Genomic DNA, 17,958 nt, shown 5'->3' with positions numbered 1-17,958 from the left:
GTGAAAAATCGCAGCATGCTCCTCTTTGTGCGTTTTTCACGAAACAGGCCCCATAGAAATGAATGGGGTTGCGTGAAAATCACAAGCATCCGCAAGCAAGTGCGGATGAGGTGCGATTTTCACGCACGGTTGCTAGGAGACGATCGGAATGGAGACTCGATCATTATTATTTTCCCTTATAACATGATAATAAGGGAAAATAATAGCATTCTGAATACAGAATGCATAGTAAAATAGCGCTGGAGGGGTTAAAATAAATAAATAAATTTAACTCACCTTAGTCCAGTTGATCGCGCAGCCGGCTTCTCGTCTGTCTCCTTTGCTGAACAGGACCTGTGGTGACATCACATGATCTTTTACCATGGTGATGGATCATGTGATGACCGGAGTGACGTCACCACAGGTCCTGTTCCTGCAATAAATGCTCACCACAGGTCCTGTTCAGCAAAGGAGACAGATGAGAAGCCGGGCTGCGCGATCAACTGGACTAAGGAGAGTTAAATTATTTTTATTTTATTTTTAACCCCTCCAGCGCTATTTTACTATGCATTCTGTATTCAGAATGCTATTATTTTCCCTTATAACCATGTTATAAGGGAAAATAATACAATCTACAGAACACCGATCCCAAGCCTGAACTTCTGTGAAGTTCGGGTTTGGGTACCAAACACAGCCTCAAAAGTCTCACTGGGCATGCGCCGAGCCCAGTGATGTTACCTGAGCCCTGTTGCCCTCAGGAGGGTGATGATCGTGCAGGCGGTACTGCGCCTGCGCGAGTTTTCTGGCCGCAGACAGGAAGGACGGATGCGTCTGCATTATATTTCAGATAACATTCTAAGTCTGAAAGTTAGTCAGACGGATCAGTCCAGACTTTACATTGAAAGTCAATGGGGGTCGGATCAGTTTGAAATTGAGCCATATTGTGTCAACTTCAAAACGGATCCGTCCCCATTGTAGAGTCTGGACGGATCAGTTTGGCTCCGCACGGCCAGGCGGACACCCGAACGTGTTCGGGTGTCCGCCTGCTGAGCGGAGCGGAGGCCAAACGGTGCCAGACTGAGGATCTGCATCCACTCAGAATGCATTAGGGCAGTACGGATGCGTTCGGGGCCGCTTGTGAGAGCCTTCAAACGGAACTCACAAGCGGAACCCCAACACAAGTGTGAAAGTAGCCTCAACAATATGGAATCTTTTTTTCTGTACAGAGCTAAAATGCTCTACTAGATGCCTGTGTTTTTTTTTTTGTCCTTTACATCATCTGAGGAGCAGAGGGACTTATAATCTGTGCTCTCTCACATTATAAACAAACACTCATTAAAGCTCAATCATTAAGTGTTTATGACCTCTTAGTAGTTTAAAAATAAGGGAAATTAGATGACCTGCACAAAGTGAAAGTGAAAGTAGCAGTCACACAGATAGGCCTCTTGCACACAAACGTTGTGTGCCCGTGGCCGTATAGCATCACGGATGCAGACCCATTCACTCGAATGGGTCCGCAACAACGGAGATGCAGAACGGAAGCACAGATCGGAACTCCGTAGTGCTTCTGTGGTGTTTGTACGTGCCTCCGCACTGCAAAAAAATTAAAAATTAAAATATAGAACTTGTTCTATTTTTTTGCGGTGCGGACGGATCACGGACCCATTCAAGTTAAATGGGTCTCGATCCGTCCCGGCCGCCGAACGTACGTTGCCCGTGCACTGGGGACCGCAAATTGCACGGAACAGATGCACAACGTTCGTGTGCAAGAGGCCTTAGAAACAGTTAACCCTTTGTGACTGAACAGCTTAATATTTTTAGTAAAGGCAAATTGAAAATTATTTCTAGCCGAAAATAAGACTCCAAAAAGGTGTGCATGACCTTTGAATTTTATTTGTACATGTCACAATTACAAAAATTGTCCTGGCTACCAGAGATGCAAAATATCCAAATACTCCTTATGACACATTTAAGTTTTATGACACTTAAGCAATCAGAGCAGCCAGGAAACCTTAGAACAAAGGGGCCATGACACCCCTAGTATTATTTCCAATATAAGTGAAGCCCCACGCCAAGTACTGTGCAGACAATGATTAAATCTTGTATTGTTCCATATGTTAAAGGGAGTCTGTCAGCAGATTTACCCCTTTTTAGCAGTTGCCATACCGCTGTAGCCGCAACACAGATGATTAACACAGTACCTTTATATGCTTTGGTGGACTTTTAAATATGCCAAAAACGAACTTTGATGAGGGCTCGCAAGTGCCCAGGGCGGAGTCCACCGGGTTGGAGCCCAGGCAGCTCTGCCTCTTCGGCTCTTATCCCCGCCCAGTCTCCTCCTCTGCCCGCCTATCTGTTGTCTCTCCCCCTCAGCGAGATCCCGCGCAGACGCGATAACTTCCTTGGCCGAGGCATGCGCACTGCGATGCCCATTGCTGACACGGCATCGCAGTAGCTTATGCGCATACCCCGACCAAGGAAGTCATCGTGTCGGCGCGGGATCTCGCTGAGGGGGAGAGACAACAGATAGGCGGGCAGAGGAGGAGGCTGGGCGGGGATAAGAGCCGAAGAGGCAGAGCTGCCTGGGCTCCAACCCGGTGGACTCCGCCCTGGGCACTTGCGAGCCCTCATCAAAGTTCGTTTTTGGCATATTTAAAAGTCCACCAAAGCATATAAAAAGGTACTGTGTTAATCATCTGTGTTGCGGCTACAGCGGTATGGCAACTGTTAAAAAGGGGTAAATCTGCTGACAGACTCCCTTTGAAGCAGTCTGCGGATCGGTTACTACTGTGGATGAAAACAGAATATAATAAAAGCAGTAATCATGGTCGGCGCAAGGTAGGATGAAAAGGGTGCAGGTGCAAGAGCCCATGATATCTGCGTAACTCCCAAACACTGGAGAGAAGCACACATAGGTGCAGCAATCTCCCCATTCTGAGGTTGCATGTGACCTCTCGGCGACACAGATACAAAGCCAAATAGAATCTTCTAGGTTTCTTTGAAAGAAGACACGGCTGCCAAAGGCCACTCGCACAGCCAACATATCTGCACGTCTACTCTGCATAAACCGAAAATATTTCCTGAAAGAGGCAATGAGAACACATGTGGCAGCTGAACCTACCAAAACCATCCCACATCTGGCTGAAAGCCGCACTTACTCCGGACACGATGGAAAGTATTGAGCTGAGGGAAATATGCGCTCAGCAGAGCTGCTGGAATGGGTTCCCCCACACAGGAATGGTGATGTAGCCACCACGGAATAGGCACCAATCTTTATGGAGGTAATGTTTCCTTGTGCGTTACATGACCGCACCAAGACCCCCTAAACCACACAATCCAGCTGACAACATGGAGATGAATCCACAGGTTGGGGGAAATAAAAAAATAAATAAATAAATAAATAAATAAAAATAAATAGACCACAAACCCATCTGGTTCAGACAAACCCATGTCACATAGAGCAAACCCCCTCTACTAGCTAGTCACCAACTGTGAACAATGAGCACATGATTTACATGTGGAATTCCCCTTAATCCCATTACCCACAAAGGATTTTAAATTTTTGCATTTTCTTTTTCCATTCCCTGACTTTCCAAGGCCATAACGTTTTTATTTTTCCATTCACACAGCTTGTTTTTATTGTGGGACAAGCTGAAGTTTCTAATAGCACCATTTAAAACTGCTTATATAATGCACTGGGAAGCTAGAAAAAAACTAAACAAAAAAAAAAAACTATTTCAAATGGAGAAGGGGGGGCGCAAGTCTGACACAGTCAAAACAACAGTCGTGTGCATGAGGCCTTAGGCCTTTTTCACAAGGGCGAGTATTCTGCGCGGATGCGATGCGTGAGGTGAACGCATTGCACTCGTACTGAATACTGACCCATTCATTTCTATGGGGCTGTTCACATGAGCGGTGATTTTCACGCATCACTTATGCGTTGAGTGAAAATCGCAGCATGCTTTATTTTGTGCGGTTTTTTTACGCAATGCAGGCCGCATAGAAATGAATAGGGTTGCGTGAAAATCGCAAGCATCCGCAAGCAAGTGCGGATGTGCTGCGATTTTCACGCACGGTTGCTAGGAGACGATCGGGATGGAGACCCGGTCATTATTATTTTCCCTTATAACAACATGGTTATAAGCAAAAATAATAGCAGTACAATAGCGCTGGAGAGGTTAATTTATTTTTATTTTTTTAACTCCACTTAATCCACTTGATCGCGCAGCCAGCATCTCTTCTGTCTGTCTTCTGTGCTGTGTGGATGAACAGGACCTGTGGTGACGTCACTGCGGTCATCACATGATCCATCACCATGGTAAAAGATCATGTGATGACCGGAGTGACGTCATCACAGGTCCTGTTACTGCACACAGCACAGAAGACAGAAGAGATGCCGGGCTGCGCGAGCAAGTGGATTAAGGCGAGTTAACTTTTTTTTTTTTTTTTTTTAACCCCTCCAGCGCTATTTTACTATGCATTCTGTATTCAAAATGCTATTTTCCCTTATAACCATGTTATAAGGAAAAGTAATACAATCTACAGAACACAGATCCCAAGCCCGAACTTCTGTGAAGTTGTTCGGGTTTGGGTACCAAACATGTGCGATTTTTCTCACACGAGTGCAAAACGCATTACAATGTTTTGCACTCACGCGGAAAAATTGCGCGTGTTCCTGCAACGCACATTTTCCTGCAACGCCCGTGTGAAAGAGGCCTTAGATAGGCCCATGACTCTTCCCAATGGAAGCTGTTGGAGAGAGATGGATAATGCAGTTGGATTTCAACATGCCCGATCTTTGGTCTCAAGGACAAAAGAGGTGTCTTGCAGTGACTTTCTCCCCTTTTTCCTGCTCAAAATACATGCATGCTCAGCACGAGGTGGTCAAGAAATACTGTTGTCATATGTCATAACAGGACACAAGGTCAGAACCAATGCAAGTCTACTGAGCAAAACAGATTATTACATAATTTAATTACAGTATATAATGTAAAATAATTGCAAATATAGGATGGAATTTGCATTTGTTCCCTTTTCAGATGCTCTCCGCACGACCTGGATCAATTGTTTTTGCTAATCTATGTTTACAGTGCTGGAAAAAAAATATCTGTATTGAAAAGGAGCTGCTTTTTATAATTAAAATGCTCTTTCACGAGTTCGACTTGGCAGGTTACAATTAAGGCTTGCGTTGCCCACGCAGAGTGCAGGCAGTGCACCTGAAAAATATCAGCCACAAAAGTTGTCTCAAGCTGATCTAACGCATTTCAGACCCGAACTGTTAAAACAGATTTATAGTCAAAGAAACTCACAAAATGATCATGGTAAATGTTCAGGCACAATGCCATCACGACTTGTTTTGCTATGGAGACACTATTGCTGTTATGTTACGCATTTGTAGGGTATTAAACCAATAGATCATCAAGTTCTATCTAGATCTTTATACGTAATGAGTCTCTACAGCTTCACAATGTCAGATCACTCTCCTCCAAGGTAAAAGTTGTCCGACTTACAAACCCCTTCCTGACACAGAGATTTTCTGTTTTTGCATTTTCATTTTTCGCGCCCTGCCTTCCCAGAGCCATAACTTTTTCTTACTTTTCCATTTTTTGCAGGACAATCGTATTGCAGGAAAAGCGTATGACTTAAAGATCCCTTTTTATAAAAAAATTTGGGGAGGTAAAGTGATGAAAATCTGTAAATCAATTTTTCACATCATTCACAGTCAGGGATATTTTTATTTTATTTTTAAAGTACGGGTGCCCATGATTATTGGGGGATTTTTTTTTTTTTTTTTTTTTTTTAACTTGGTTAGGTCCCCAACAATTTGTATAGAATAGAATAATGTATAGAATTATTCTCTACAGAAATAGGTATAGTATATCACAGTTCAGTGCTGCCCCCTGCTGGCCTGAACTGTAATATACAACTAACTAGCCTGGAAGCCTAGTAAAGCTCATTGTGTGCAGTTCCGGGTTTAGTCCTCTCAGACGCTGTGGTCACATTTGACCATGGTATCTGATGGGTTAAATGTCAATGGTCGGCATTAAAAGGGGTTGTCTCATCATAGTCAATGGGGGCATATCGCTAGGATATGCCCCCATTGTCTTATAGGTGTGGGTCCCACAGCTGGGACCCGCACCTATATGGAGAACTTAGCCCCGAAAGTGCAGCCCTCTATTCATTTTCTATGGGGCCGGCGAAAATAGAGTGGTGGCTCGGCTATTTCCATCAAGCCGATAGAAGTGAGCAGTGGCCGGTCATGCGCGGTGTGCTCCCATTCACTTCTATGGGAAGCTGGCTTGGTGGTGGCTGGAACGGAGTCCTCCTGCCACCATCTTGAGGGCTCCGTTCCTAGGGATATGCCCCCATTTTCTATGATGAGACAACCCCTTTACCTCGTTCACGGACATTAGCCACAGGTGTCTGCTGTATGAAACAGCAGGCACCCGGCGGCTATGGCACTCGCTTCACTCTGAAGCAGGCGCCTTTTTTAAAAGACCCGACATCTGCCATACATATACAGTGGATGTTGTGAAGGGGTTAAAAAATTATTAAAATAAATTAAAATGTGGTGGATATACACACACCAGACAACAGTAGGCTAATGGTTAAACAACCATTAGAGGGATTCTCAGGGATTTTCATATTGATGGCCTTTCCTCAGGATAGGTCATTAATATGAGATTGGCGAGGGTCCAACTGCCAGTACCCCCAACGATTAATTATTTCAGGAAGCTGCGGCCATGGTCTGTCCATCTGACAGCAGTAGTGCTCGCTACTTCAGCTCAGCCTCATCCACGTGTACGGAACTGAGCTGTGCCTAGGCCATGGGACCGATGAACGCGACATCACCCGGCCTAGAAAGAGGACTATGCTCTCATGGAGCACCACTGCCTCTTCAGACAGCCGACTAGTAGACGTGGCAGCAGTCAGATCTCCACCGATCTGATATTGGTGCCCTACCCTTAAGATCTTTCACATCTTTCTTTTAAGACCTTAGCCTCTTTCACACAAGAGATACCGATTGTGTTTAGTGTGATGGGTTTGTACCATCAGAACTGTATCCAGATTGCACATGTTTTTCACATGCATGAAGATAAACTGAACACCAACCATCTACATCTCCATCAACCATCAGTGAAAAACACGTTGCATCCAGATGTCTTCAGTTTTTCACACAAGCCCCATTCACTTCAATGGAGCCAGGGCTAAGTGAAAAATACACAATACAGGACATGCTGTGATTTTTCCAGAACGCAGAAATGATGCATGAAAAAAACGACTCATGTACACAGACCCGCTGAAATGAATCGATCAGGATTCAATCCGGATGCAACAACAAAACTCGTTCATGTGAAAGAGCCGTAATAGGTGCGAGTCCCACCTCTGGGAAACTCCCCTATCAGAACACCGGGCAACAGTTTTAAGGGTCGAGAATGTGCAGGTCCGATCGTGTTGTGGTTACCATTCAGACCCCTTGCAAAGCTGGAGCAAGAGCATTTTCACAGTTGAGCTCCAGTCAATGGCGCTAAACACAGAGGGCCTGCATGAAAAGCCACAACAGAAAGCAATGTGGAGTGCGGTTTCTGCCGTGGGACACATGGATTCAGGTGCACCTACCCTCACTGTCACAGCTTCCTACAGTACTTAGGGCTGGTGGCAGCTAGGGGATGCAACTGGGCATGTGCGACCACCTCAGTAAGTGGACATGCACATTACTATAAAGACTGAACACACTGGGGGGTACCATCATAATAAATAGAATCTATCTCAAGTGGAGTATTTTAGCAACAAACCAAAATTACAAAAGCAACTAGTTTTTCATGTTGAGAGATATTAACATGTAAAGGTGGCACAACCCCTTTAATGAAAAGGGCCTCATGCAGTATCCATACTTATCAGACTAGGCTTTGAACTAGAGCAGGCATCCTCAAACTGTGGCCCTTCAGCTGTTGCAAAACTACAACTCCCAGCATGCCCGAACAGCCTACAGGTATCAGCCTACAGCAGGGCATTGTGGGAGTTGTAGTTTTACAACAGCTGGGAGGGCCTCAGTTTGAGGGTGCCTGGACTAGAGGATCACTGTATTTGTAGGTAGCTAGAACCGACTCTTTAAAGGGGTTCTCCAGTAATTAATATTTTTAAAAACCATTAGAATTTTTTTTTTTTTTTAAATAAGCTTCCAAATAACAGAATACTCCACTTCTCATACTTCCCATTTCCCCTTCTCGACAAGGACATGTGACCGCAGCAGCCAATCACTAGCAGTAGCTGCACAACCCATTTAACTACACGGCTCTCTGAATGGAAGAAGAGGGATTCTGAGCCCTGTATAAGAAAAACCCAACAGTGCTTTAAAGGGAACCTGTCATCAACTTTGTGCTGATCTCACTGAGGGCAGTATAAAGTAGTGACAGACATGCTGATCTCAGCGGTGTGTCACACATGAGCCAATAGTAAGTGGTTGCTGAGAACCAGCATCATAATCATTGCAGCCCAGGCCTTGAGAAGAGTCAAATCTACCTGAGAAGAGTCCTGGTTATTATAATCTCCTGCTCTCCTGCTGATGATTGGCAGTTCTCTCCTAGAGAGATGGGGAGAAAACTAGGTAGAAGACTGTCAGTCATCAGCAGGTGGGCAGGAGAGCAGGAATACATGGATAACCAGGACTCTTCTCAGGTGGCCAGGACTCTTTTCCAGGCCCAATCTGCAATGATTGTGATGTTGGTTCTCGGCAACCACTTAGTTTTAACTTCTAAATGACAGACCACTGAAATCAACTCACCTTTCTCTACTTTATCCTGTCGTTAGTACGGGCAGCATAAAGGTGATGACAGGTTCACTTTAAGACTAGAACTTGACTATATTTGTTTTCACTGTCACATACGTGCCTAAAATGTACAGCCACAAGTGCACATAGACGAGTGATATTAGTCCTGAGATTGGACTAAGGATTCAACAAAGTAAATACCGCACGTGCGCTGGCATTTAAAAGCAAACTTCCCCTTTAAGTCGCAACTAAATGAACATTATCGTATTGCAGCCATAATGAACCATTAATGCTTAAATAGCCGCTTTTGTTAGTGATGTTTTCTCTGTAATAGCAGTCACGCTGCCTACATTTCAAATGAAATTAGTAAGGTGGTGTATGTGGCATGCTGAGCTCCCATCGCCTGTTTACAAGCAAAGGATTTAAAAGCTTCTTGCAAAAGAGTGTTTGGCCCGCCAGCAAAAGAGCATCAGTGAAGTGCCAGGGTTTACACCTTTTTACTAGGATTATATTCTAATTCTGCCATCTCTCTGAAGGGTGGTAAAGGGGTACCTCGCAAAAACTACAGCCATCAATTACTCTACAAGGAGTTCAACCATCCCAAATGGTACAGGAAAATCCAATGCCAGAGTCACAATTGCATGTTCTTTTCTGTAAAGGTATATAAATCTGCATTCAGCAAAAGCTCCACCTAGTGGTGGCTACCGGGAGCCACTGAACACCAATTTATCATCAAATTCAATGGGAGGTGAATAAATCTGCATTTAGCAAAATGTTCCCCCTAGTGGTGGCTATCATCAACCAAAAAATTGACATGTGAAGGGATGCAGAAGACTAGGAGCTCAGGCAAAGGAATACTATAAGGCCGGAGACACACAGGCAGTATTTTTATGCAGTCTAAGTGAAAGCCAAAGCCAGAAGTGGATCCAGCAGGAAGAAGTATAAGACCTTCCGTTATATCTTTCATTCTTTTTGAATTCAATCAGAGGATGAATAAAAAAAGTGCAGTAAAAACCTGCCAAGGCTAGTTACACGTGTGTAATTGTGCCCGTACTATAGACGAGCATCCTGGCCTGAAGGTTGGCCTACTAACCCAAACTCACAGCATGATGGGGATCTATGCTTGAGTCAAGCTGGCCTTCAGGTATAGTCACTGCGGTGTAAAGTGGTAGAGAGCGGCACATACTGAGAGTCAGGCATCAACAGGCACACAAAAATATGTCAGTGTGCAACTGAATGGGGGCGGTCAATAAAACAGCATTTCTAGAGGGTCCGACCATGAACCCCACTGATCACAAGAACAGGGATCCCCGAGACACCTGTGTAAATGGGGTGGGGGTGAGCATCCCAATCCCATAGAAATTAATGCAGCAGTGCTCATGAATCCGCACAAGGGACTAGGGGACTCCTGTTCTGATCGGTAGGGGTTCCAGTCGATCATATATTTATCTACTATGTTGGTTGTGGGCCATCCACTAGAACCGCAGACTGCATTGAAAAACACTTTGGGGGAGATTGATCAAAACTAGTGGTGTGAAGTACAACTGGCTTAGATGCCCATAGCAACCAATGACACAAACATCAAAGTAGGCAGCACTACATACCCCACCATAGGGAAAAGTCCAATTCATCTGGTATCAGCAATGATGGTCCAGATATGGTGCTCGCAGGTCGAGATCCAGGCTAAGGGCCCCTTGGAATAATAATTGAAAAAATCCGCAGCACTCCTCCGTTTTTGTAAAAAATTCCGATGGAGTGCTGCGGATGTATTCAATTATCACAGCAACCAATGGGCAGTTGTCCTTTTCACCAGTTTTGAGCAATTCCCCCACATAAGCACTAGGTTTGCTGGAAAATCTAATACAAACTGCTACATAAACCTGACTAATTCCGGTTCTCAAGTATCCAAAGGAATTAGAATTAGACATGCCTCCCCTCTGGCTTCAGGCTATATCACACTATAGCAGGATGGAAACCAACGTGATCGATCAGTAGACCACTGGATCTTTGGCAGATAACTTTAGCATACCAAATCTTCATATGCAAGAGGGAGGGAGAAATGAAATAAAAAATAAAATAAAAAAAATCAATCAGCTAACGAACAAAAAGGAAGACTATACAAGACATACCTCAAGGACAACAAAAAAATAAAACAAACATCTGAAGCCCTCTTGGACTTCTATACCACAGGGTTACATGTTATGACGGAGAACCTGTCACCATAAATGCATGTAGAGCAGGAGGAACTGAGCAGATTGATATATAGATTTGGTGGAAAAGATTCAGTAACGCCTGTCATTTATACATGTACCTCTCTGCTATATCTGGCTTCAGTTAAGCGTGTATACATATCTGTCAGTTACTGACAGCACCTCCCCATGTACTGAGGGCTGTTCACAGGGGTGGTCTTAAAAAGCAGATATAAAATGTATAAAATACAAGTTTGACTAAATCTTCTCCCACAACACTATACATCAGTCTGCTCCGCTCCATCCCATGCTGCCTGCAGTGTGCACTGCCATTTGAGGTGAAGGGTCCTTTTTACATAGCCTTTGCCTTATATTACACAATGCTTAAAGGGGTTGTCCAGCTTGAGGCCTCATGCACACGGCTGTTGTATTGGGTCCGCAATCCAGAAGGATTTCATTTTTTGCAGAGCGGACGGATCACTGACCCATTGGGTCTGCATCCGTCTGTGGCAACTGCACGGATGTTGCCCATGCATTGGGGACCACAAATTGCAGTCCCTAATACACAGAACGCCCGGCAAACGTTCATACAATACTGTTTTTTAAATATCTCCCACATCTACCCACAAGGTCAGAGGCACCTGTCGAGAAAACCATACTTACCTGCTCCCCAATACTCAGTTCTGGTGCTGTGGGTCCACCCCTGTCTTCACAGGCAGCTAGGCCAGTGAGGACACGTTCATCTGTCACATTGAAGTGAATGGGGCTGAGCTGCAATACCAAATTTTAGTTTCCGTTTCTGAGATCCCTAAACGGATCTCAAACGGAAAGCCAAAACGCCAGTGTGAAAGTTGCCTTAACTGATCCGTTTTTGCAGATCCTTGACGGATCCGCCCAAAGTACGTGTGTGAAAGTAGTCTAAGCAGGGAGAAGGTTGCGGCACCCACAGGAGCGCCAAAGCTTTATCAAACAGCTGATCAGCGGGGGTCCCCAAGTGTCAGACCCCCCCACCAACCAAATACTGATGGCCAATCCTGAGGCTTGACAAAGGCTATGTAGTAGCTGAAAGGTTGCAGTTTATTTTTAAGGCACACTTTCTGGAGATGCTGCCGTTACCTGTTTGTACAATCCTGAGGATAGGGCAGCAGTATCAAAAATCTAGGAAACCCCTTTTAAATCTCCCCTAAAGCAAAGCAACTAAAAATACAGGTCAGAGAACTGGCCGTCTCCTCGGGTACGTACAAGTCCTCCATGCTTACTGCTGCACAGTGTCACACAGAAGGCGCCAGGGATGGCCGGGTCTGTAATGGAATGCAAGTTGCTAGGGCACCACTGGGCAACCAGGTCCCATAAGACTGCAGACAGGAGGAAGATTTGCACAAGCTGATATATCAATCTGACAACTGTTGCATTTAATTGAGGATGCAAGGATCACATTCTGCTTTGGCAGGAGAGCAGTGGTTCAACACAGATGTCAAGTCTCAGCTTAAGTGGACTCTGTTTGGTGCCATTATTTACAGAGGACCCGTAACCTCTCCTGACATGTCTGTTATAGGAACTACTCACATTATCCATGTAATAATTCTGGAGCATCTGTTCTTATGATCCTGTGATATACCATTCCTTTATTATTCCTGCAATAAACCACCAGCTGGGCGTTAACAGTCTGACACTATCCAATCAGTGCTAGGCCGTGCCACACCACAACCCCATCTGCTAACAGACTGATGGTCAGTCACTTTAGTCATATCAGATGTATATGACCGTTAGAGGTGTGTTCCTGTATGCTCCAACGTGGTGCCAGCCTGAGTAACGACCGAGGGAAGAGTAGTGCCCAGTTGTCAATATATTCCAGAGAAATAACAGAGGAACAACTCAAGTTCTAAAAGATGATCCAGAATTGGTATTTTATGAAGAACACAAGTATTTACTAAAACGAAGAGGTCAGGAGGGTGTAACCGTTCCTCCTTCAAAAGGTGGCTATAAACCGCTGTTGTACAGGTTCATAGGCCGCAAATGCTGCATTATTTCTGCAACACAGATGACAATTCATTACTGGGTCTACATCAGGGGCATGTGCCACCATCGTCACAATCCCCTGCCACATGGTAACTAGAAAGTAAAGATGTCCAGCCTTAGCGCCAGGCCTTCCTACAATACGAGCAGAACACACTTTTCAACAGTCTCTCCAGAACATAAGCTGTTAAGATGGAAGAGAACTTATTCCTGCACCTGCAGTGCCCAGATAAGAGGCAGGGCAGGGGAAACATGGCAGAAGAAGCTGGGGAGCTAAAGTTCTTTGAATAAGGGCACTGTTTTCTCAACAATAGTTCCATTCAGTGCTCCTCCGATGGTTCCAAACAAGCCCAGTTTTGTTACATGGCAAAGTTTGAGAAAAAAAAAAAAAAAAAGAAGCGTAGGGAGGGGGACTAGTCGGAGAAGATGTATCAGGTTGCAGCTTGAGGATCTGTCAGCTTGGATCCAGGCAACAAGGCTTCACAGCCAAAAGGGGGAGATGAGAGAAGATACAAAAACTCACAGATGCCAGCTGGTGGTGCACAAAGAATGGGTACTACGATATGCTGACTGCTCGCTGGCTAGCCTGAGAACAGCTTTCTTTAGGATAGACCAACTGTAGAGAGAGTCAAACCGAACAGGCTTCTTACTATACGGTCAATACTCAGCAGGCCAGGTATCCACTTACTGGCAAACCTGAGGCTTAGGAATTATCGAAAGAAAACTTTGTATTAACCAACCAGTCACGATGCTACAGTCTAGACAAAGGGGTGAGCCATTATTGTAGGATGGCCTTGACCAGAACACTCTCCATTAGGAATGTGACAATCTTCTTCCTTATAATTGTTTTTATTTTAGACATCGTTATATAAAAATAAACTACTAAATGGATTAACAAATACAGAAAGGTTAAAATATGCATAAAAAAATTGCATATTTCATCCTGCTATATAGAACTGGGTTTTTCATATAAAAAAAAAAAACACGTCGCTATTAATTTTCTCTTTTCTTGAAGTTTTTTTTCAGGGGTGTCACATTTAACAGTCCAGTTGACTAGTTTCCTTCAGGTTGACAGACAAATGGAAACCTCACGGGTCTTCATCATCAGTCCTGCTGAACATTAGTATCCCAACAGTTCAGAACTTAGCAGCTTTTTGCACTATCCTGTTTGACAGTTGTTGTTTTTTTCCATAATTTAAAGAAGAAGAAAAAAAATAATAATAATATTTTAAAAGCATGAATAAAATTGTGTCAACCCAGCCACTTGCATTATAATTGATTTCTGCCATATGACAGGCATTTCTAGCCTGCTGCCCCCTCATTAGGCATCACGTCTAGATACTGTCCACCTGAACTGGTCTCACAAGAGTCTCAAGTCAATGGGAAAGATATTAAAACTGGCAAAAGTACGTAATTTTAAATATGGCGTTTGCTCCGCATGTTGCATGTCTAACATATTTACTCTATAAAAATGGCAGAAATACATTGATAAATGTCCCGCTGTACAACACGAGCCAGTAGACACACCTAGGTGGTGGCATGATATTACACAGGAAATATCTGTTGACACCAACAGAAACCACCCTAAAAATGGAGTAGTAATTATGGCTATGACTGCCTAGGTCCTGATCTACATCTACCCTAGTCCTGGAGAAATGAAGGCACCATATAAAGAGTCTTGGCTTCTCCTTACTTCACACATGGATTGTGTGTGTTGCACGAGAAAACAGTCTCATCAAACAGGCTGACCCCACACATTACATAGCGGGCAGCCGAACACCTACCCCTCCAAACATATGCACACTGGGCCGAGTCAAGTATGTGCGTTTCCTGAAATAAGTGAGGGGATAACGCTCCCTCACCACCGCCACAGCACTGTGAGTAGAGTGGCAAGACCCTCATATTTTAGGTAGTTACATTTGAAGGGAGTTGTCCCATCTCAGCCTTAGGCCTCATGCACATGACCGCTGTTTGTTTCCGCGTCCGCTCCGCCGATTTTAGCGTTTCTGATGCGGACCCATTTATATAGAGCCGTTGAAAATGCAGATAGTCCACCGTTTGTTATCTGCGTCTGTGGTTCCAGTCAAAAAAATATAACCTGTCCTATTCTTGTCTGCGAAAAACGGTCAAGTCAATGAGACTGCCAAAAATGCAGATGCACAACTGTCTGTCACCCGCATCCGTTTTTGTAGAATCAGTTGCCTGGTGACCAGCATATATACTAGTATCTTGGCTGAGGTTATTAAAATTACACTTTTTTTTTTTGGGAGGTCCGCCCAAAAAAAAAAAAAAAAAAACACAGAAGACACACGGAAACGGACCCCCAATTTGCGGGCCGCAAAAAAAACAAAAAAAATAAATAAATTAGGCCTAGTTCACACGTCAGTGATTTGGACAATGTTTGATCAGTGATTTCCAGGAATGAAGCCTACACAGAAATAAGGTGTAATAGAAAGATATGCCCATGTTCCATGTTCTTGACCCACACCTGGTTTTGCTTACATTCATTGACCAAATCACTTTAGTGTGAACTAGGCCTTACATGGCCAAATAACCACAGTAAGCTCCAGCCTGAAGTGGCCGAGATTTCGGTGCTCCATTGTTTCTGTAATTCCTATAGCAGTGAACGGAAGCTAAGCAAACTGTGTAGCGCATCAAGGTACACCGTTCACTGCAGAGCAGGGTGATAGTTGCTTGGATGTTCCCCTAATGCCTCATTCACACATCAGTGTTCGATCAGCGATTTTGAACCATAACTAGGTGTGGCTCTAAACACAGAACAGGAGCAGATCTTTCTCTTATACCTTATGTCTGTGGAGGCTCCACTCCTGGTTTTGGCTCACAATCACTGATAAAAATTACTGACCAAACACTGATGTGGGAATGAGACTTAACTCTTCCCTCCACTGACCAGCGCTTACTGTAGTTATTCCTATCTCTGCCATGTATAGCTGAGATAGGACACCTTTGAGGCACATTAAAAAAATTACAATTTGCAACTCTTTGCACCATAGGGGGATGTGCAACCAATGCTATATCTCTCTCTTATGTGGACACTGCCCCCAGAGGTACAACTGAGAAGTAATGTAGACCTCACCTGATAAAATAAACAGATGCATTAATTAACTTGCCTTATGGGCATGGGGTGATTTTTCCTCACTTGCCAAAAAAATTAAAATAAGAGAGGTTAAAAGAACACAGGTCAGACTGAACAACCTCCCAGCCTAGACTCTCTTATGAAAATAATCGGCAATAGGGGAAGAACTATTGCCTAAGGCGTTATCATCATCCAGTAAAGCAAGTCAGAAGCCTTCTGTGTGCTCCAGCATTTGTCCCAGCAACAAGAGAACCTGCCGTACATGCAGACTTTAAACAGAACGCCTCAAGCATTTTGTAGACATTTTTTTGTGCATTTTCATTCAGCTTTCTTAAGGAGAAAAAAAAAAAAAAAAGAAAACGAAAAATAGAAGAAAAAAAAACCCACATGCAAAACAGTGCTGTGGCTGGCAGCTAGATGTCTCTTGAAGAACTGAAATGAATAGGTAGAGAATTGTTACAGGAAGCTGTACCATGTCATCTACATTTACCTGCTCTTGTGGTCAGAAAACCATAATTACATGAAAACCACAGCAAAGTAAAGTGAAAACTGCACTTCAGGAAGCAGTGTTCTGGAAACCTTCAAAGGTGCAACACAGCAACTTTCAGAAGTAGACATCACGGAGCTTCTGACTATACAGCATATATATATATATATATATATATATATATATATATATATATATATATATATATATATATATATATATATATCTATCTATCTATCTATATATATATCTGAAACGATTCTCTATAAAGTCTCAAAAGACATCCCAACCTCAGAGAGCTAAGGCTAGCCTAAGGAGAAGCTGAAGGATAGCCAGCTTTTCAGCAGCAGTTTAGCAGGTATTGGTGTATGGTGGTCTCACAGGCTACTAGTTGCTCCTCATCCATAAGCCTGCAGGCCACTTTCGGGCCTTTTTACACGAGCCAAGGGTCGAGCAAGTTACCAGGAACAAATGATCTTACAAATGCTCGTTATGATAATGTCCTGCATAAAGCTGGGTTTCCATGTGGTTTTTGAAGCCAAAAGCCAAGAGTAGATTCATAAAAAGAAGACGACTCAGTCTCCTTAAAAGGAACCCGTCACCGGGATTTTGGGTATAGAGCTGAGGACATGGGTTGCTAGATGGCCGCTAGCACATCCGCAATACCCAGTCCCCATAGCTCTGTGTGCTTTTATTGTATAAAAAAAAAAATATATATATTCGATACATATGCAAATTATCCTGAGATGAGTCCTGTCCCCGAGATAAGTCATCTCTGGTCAATTTGCATATGTATCAAATTTTTTACTCAATAAAAGAGCTATGGGGACTGGATATTGTGGATGTGCTAGCGACCATCTAGCAACCCATGTCCTCAGCTCTATACCCAAAATCCCGGTGACAGGTTCCCTTTAATAAGTGTCCCTCAAAAAGCGTATGCAGCCTAAATGTGTTGGCAATCACCCAGCAAAAAAACAAACCCATATAAAAACTGAATGGAGAACAACCTATCAAAATAACAAAGGTCCTGTAAACGTGCACAGATTGGATTGTATACAGTCACTCAACGCTAATTATTGGCCTATAATCAGCCAGCACAACAGTAGCTTTACAGAATTTATGGACTTATGCCCAGAAACTGTACGGTGGGCTTATACGGAGGAGTTGAGTGGCAATCTGTGTTTCTAGGCTTAACAGACAACAGGAAATGTATCCAGGATCCATACAATAATATACAGCACTCAGTCAGAAGAGTAAGACGACCGACAGGTGATGTAAATAATACGGATGCGCAAACCAGCAATTAGTTCTTGAGTTGATGCATTTGGGTCACATTATGATGACTGGTTGATCTCCATAATGGCAGGTCTAGTGGGCGTTTCACAGTACACAGTGAATCGGTAACAGTGTCATGGGAGCC

General features: G+C 43.8%; 1 protein-coding gene across 1 annotated transcript in view; it reads right to left on the bottom strand.

The window, feature by feature from the left end:
- Positions 1-17,958, bottom strand: part of NDST2 (N-deacetylase and N-sulfotransferase 2) — a 150,925-nt gene that overhangs the window by 72,076 nt on the left and 60,891 nt on the right. The gene's annotated exons all lie outside the window — the stretch shown is intronic.

The sequence above is a fragment of the Bufo gargarizans genome, chromosome 6 (assembly GCF_014858855.1).
Source record: "Bufo gargarizans isolate SCDJY-AF-19 chromosome 6, ASM1485885v1, whole genome shotgun sequence".
NCBI lineage: Eukaryota > Metazoa > Chordata > Amphibia > Anura > Bufonidae > Bufo > Bufo gargarizans.
Note: the sequence above shows the minus strand (reverse complement) of the source record. Positions and strands in the feature narration are given on the sequence as shown.